Below are 5,122 nucleotides of genomic sequence, written 5' to 3'. Positions count from 1 at the left end.
CCTAAAGTGGTCCATGCTTTGCTTCATCCTCACTTCTAATGGTTTTCCAATAATACAGTAGCTTGATGTTGTCATTTTAAGTGGAAATCCACTTTAATCAAATCTTAGGTTGCTACTCCAGTGTTTGATAAACTCTAGACATTTGTGCCTGCTGCTCTTTTTTCATTGATTGAAAATCTCCTAGCAGGTCACACAATCCTTTCCTTTTCAGCAATCAAAAAGCGTTTGGGCCATTGCCAACATGAGGAAGAAAAGAGAAGTGATTGTGATGTCCTGTAAAAATTAGTGAGCTTTATATCTGGGAGACTTCATGGATAGATGGAAATATTTTGCTACTTTCTGAGCTCTTTTCTTTGAATAGATTTTAAATATGTTACATGAGAATTTTGGGGTGAATTTTAATATATTATACTTTATAAAAATTTATTTTTCAATTACAATTGACATACAATATTATATTAGTTTCAGGTGTACAACATAGTGATTAGATATTTATATAACTTATTAAGTGATCACCCTGAGAAATATAGTACCTATCTGACACCAATAGATAGTTACTACAATATTATTGACTATATTCCCTATGCTATACTTTACATCCCCGTGGCTATTTTATAACTGCCAATTTGCACTTCTTAATCCTGTTCACCTTTTTTACCCATTCCTCCCATCCACCCCTACGATCTAGCGACTGCCAATTTGTTCTCTGTATCTATGAGTTTCTGGTTTTTTTTGTTCATTTCCTTTATTTTTTAGATTCTACATATAAATGAAATCATATGATATTTATATTTCTCTGTCTGGTTTATTTCACTTAGCGTAATACTTTCTAGGCCCATCCATATTGTTGCAAATGGCAATATTTCATTCTTTCTCATGGCCAAGTAATATTCCATTGTATATATGTACCACCTCTTCTTTATCCAATCATCTATTGATGGGCACTTGGGTTGCTTCCATATCTTGGCTATTGTAAATAGTGGTGCAGTGAACATTGGGATGCATGGATCTCTTTGAGTTAGTGATTTGGATTTCTTCAGATAAATATCCAAAAGTGAAACTGCTGAGTCATAAGGTAGTTCTATTTTCAATTTTTTGAGGAAACTTTATATTGTTTTCTATAGTAGTTGCAGCAATTTGCAATCCTGCCAATAGTACACGAAGGTTCTCTTTTCTTCACATTTCACCAACACATGTTGTTTGTTGACTTATTTATGAGTATGACTCCTGTAGTCCTAAACCTATCTTTTTTGGCCCTAAGCTAACTCATTTCTAGGAATAAATATTTTTCTTGGGGATGGGAGGTAAAATGGTAAATAAAGTTAACAGCTGTTTCTTTCTTCCTTCCATCTTTCATCAATCTATCTTTCCTTCCTTCAGATTGGTGAGTGATTATTGCTACAGAGCAAGAGTTACCTTGAGACCATAGTTAGATAGGTGGTAGTACTACTGTTGGGGGGAGGTATATGCTAGGGACTGATCAAAAACATCCACTATCTTGCCTTGAGAAGACCAGTGAGGATCCCCTGGGGTAAATCCTGGAGTCATTGGAGGCATGGAAAAAACGTCCCCGAAAGGTGGATCTGTCATCTTGCCATACATACAAAGCGCTAGCACCAGGCAGATGACAGAGAACCAGAATTCAATGGCATCATTGGGTAGCAGAATCATCAGTAATGATGGTGACCACCAACTCTTAAGGATTAGCCCCTTCTCTCTCCGTTTCCTGTTACTTAGTAAGCTCTGCAATTCCCATAGGCTCTGATAGAGGAGGAATTTCTAATAATGACTGATAGTGAATGCCCTGTCAGCTAGGAATGTGAAGGCTCAGAACCAAGTTGGATTTAATTAAAAAAAAAAAAGAAAAAGAAAGAAAAAAAAAAGGTGATATTCCTTGTACCCAAGCATTCTGGAACAAATTCAGACCTATCACAAATACATCTAAAAAATTGAAGGATACATCAATCCTCTGAGAAGTAGGATGGGGGCCAGAAGAGCTTTCGATTTTTAATTAAAATGTATGCGAGCATGTGTGTGTATCTGGAGGAAAGAGAGAATAATTCTTTCCTATCAAAGCAAAAGAAAAAGTCATTTTGGGTTGAGAAGAGGATCTGGAGATGCATAAATATCTCCAAGGTCATCTGAATCAACTCTAAGTCTGATGCACATTCCTAGGATGACTTTGAGAGCCTAAAGCCCTAGATTCAGACATAACTTTGAACTATATGATCTCTTCTACTCATTATCCAATTCCACAAAGGATGTTTGGAAGTGTAAATATTTTATACTATTTCATAAACTGCAATTGTATGACCAATTCAATACCACTTATTTATTCATTCAATATTTAATGAATATTTATCGGTAGCCTATTATGTGTTATGCACTTTCTAGGCACTTAAGTTACATAAGACAATTAAAAATAAATTAATTAATACTGCCTCTTTTGCCCATTTTATTTGACTACTTTTTTTGTGCCTCCATGCTATTGATATGGGACATCCTGTTATATTACTGTTGATCCCATTGTATTAAAATAATCTATTTATGCAATTTGGGTTGACAACAACTTTTATAATACAAAGACAGAAAACATGAAGAAATGAGAATAATAGATTTGACTAAATAAAAGTTAGAAATTTCACAGAAAGAAAAATAAAACATCAAGGAAAATGATAAAATCGGGGAAATATTTGCAACATAGATGACATACAGGTTTTCTATCTGTAATATATAAAGCGTTCTTTATATATTACACTAATCAAGAGATTAATAATCAGTTGAAAAATCTTCAAAGGACATAAATGGAAAATATGCTAAAGAAAAAATATAATAGCTAATAAATATATTTAAATATTTAAACTCACTAGAAATCAAGGAAATGTAAATGTAAGCAACAAGGTATCATCTCTAGCTATCAAATTGGAAAAGACTAAAAATTAAAAATATCCAATTCTAATTTTCTAACATAGTTTCTCAACTTTGGCACAATTGACATTTAGGGCAGGATAATTACTTGATGTGTGTGTGGGCAGGGGGCGGGGAGCTGTCCTATGCATTGTAGGATGTTTATCAGCTTCCTGGGCCCTACCCACTAGATCCCAGTAACATCCCTTTCCTGTCGTCACAACTAAAAATGTCTTTAGGCATTGCATCATGTCTTCTAGGAGGGAAAATCTCTCTTATTTGAGAACCACTGCTCTAAAAGTATAGAGGTACTTGGCATTTTCCCCATTCATCATGATCTCAGTTACTTTCAGATCTGTGCATATTCATGCTCCAGTGATCTCCTTTCCTACTCTTATCATCATTCATGTTTTTGCTGAAGCTTTTGAGAAATCTTACATGATCTCTCAAGATGGGTTCCCAAAGCACCTTGCATTTACCCTGATCTCAGTATTTTTCATACTGTCTTATATTTTATCTAACTATTTGCTAGACTTTTCTAATAGACTAAACTCCAAACAGGACCACATCATGACTTTAATGAGCCCTAGAAACTTTTGCCTTCATGGGCCTCTTTCTCCATAAAAAATATTAAAATTATATTTTATGACTGCATTGGTATAAAGATTAATAAAATCAAGCCAGGATCATATATATATATGTATATATTTTCCCTTCTCATTTTAAAATAAATTAAAACATTTTCATGAACCCCTAAAAAATGTTGTGGGTCCTAGGCACTGTGTTTACCATATCTAATGAATAAATTTGCTCTGGCTTCAAAAAGAAAGAGATGGTAGGTATCTTGGTTATCACTGTAAACAATGCCTACTATTCAGTTGTTTAATAAATAATTCTCAAATTAATAAATGGATTAAATTTTTGCTAAACAAGTATTTCTAAATATCTGAGTCATAAAAGACTTCGAAATATTTTTAACTGAGTCAAGATATAATAATTTCATTGGATTTTTTTCTAAGTTAATTTGTGCTCTAGTTTTGATGTACTTGAAAAATATTCTACATTCTCTAATATTTATTATTAAAATATTTCTGATATGATTAAAAAAATGAAATAGATCCTTGACCATCTAGCCTTCAACTTCACTCTGCTATCAAATATTTGTGACTAAGCTGAAAATATAGGCCCATGATATATATCAGATTATTTATGTGAGTTCTTCATTAATTTTCTATTGACTTTCTCTTATTTTGGAAAATAAGGATACAATAGGTAAATTTGCAAGTCTGGTAAGATGTGTAAAAGTTAGATGACAAATAAGAGTCAATTTTACCTTGCTGGCACTTAGAATTGTGATTTTCACAGTTTCGTGAATTTGCAATTTTACCATTTTACCAAGTCATTAAGAACTGTCAATTTGATCTGTGCTAACCAGTATACAGTTCTTGCCCGCAAAGAGTTCAAAGATTACCCTTAAAATAATTTCCTTTCTGGTATTAGGGTGCATAATTTCCTTGGTAATCAAAAGGCTACTAGGCAATTATGGAATAAGAGCAAAATAATTGGGAGTCTTGGAAGAAGAGTGCATCTCAGTCATGTTTGAGCCAAGCAAACTACCTCCGTTCTGCTCTATAGTACATCTTTCAAGTAAGAGAATATTTATGTCTTTCTGCTCCTTTAAGTGGCGTTCAAATGTTGTTTTTCTACAGGTAAAAGTCATGACATCATTCATCATGCATTAAATATTTTATATTTTTGAAACATGCTGCAATTACCACGAGAACAGATATTACTCACTAATAGCATTTTTGGTTGTATGATATATGATGACGTGGCCCAAAAGCTCTTTTGTTTCATTAATAATATTTCTCCCTTTGTAGGGTGCATAATCTCTGAGCAGATTTCTCATTGTGTATTAAATCCAGCTAAGAATCAGGATTCTTGTTTGATTTCTGAAAAGGTGTGGCTTAATTTGGTTTCTATGCGTCAATTCTCACCTTAATTAAACTACCTCTAATCCTTGTTGGTCAGAATCAATCACTTCTTTCCCTCAGCTCTCCCAATAGGGTATTTATATCTCGATTTGGTACTTACTTATTCTGCTTTAGTTATTTGCCTCACAGGCTTATCTCTGTTACCAGACAGAAGGAGGGACTCTCTTAGTCATTTTTATGCTCTCCTAAGCACCTACCATATGCCTTTTACATAGATCTCA

The sequence above is a fragment of the Pteropus vampyrus genome, unplaced genomic scaffold (genome assembly GCF_000151845.1).
Source record: "Pteropus vampyrus isolate Shadow unplaced genomic scaffold, Pvam_2.0 Scaffold184, whole genome shotgun sequence".
NCBI lineage: Eukaryota > Metazoa > Chordata > Mammalia > Chiroptera > Pteropodidae > Pteropus > Pteropus vampyrus.
Note: the sequence above shows the minus strand (reverse complement) of the source record.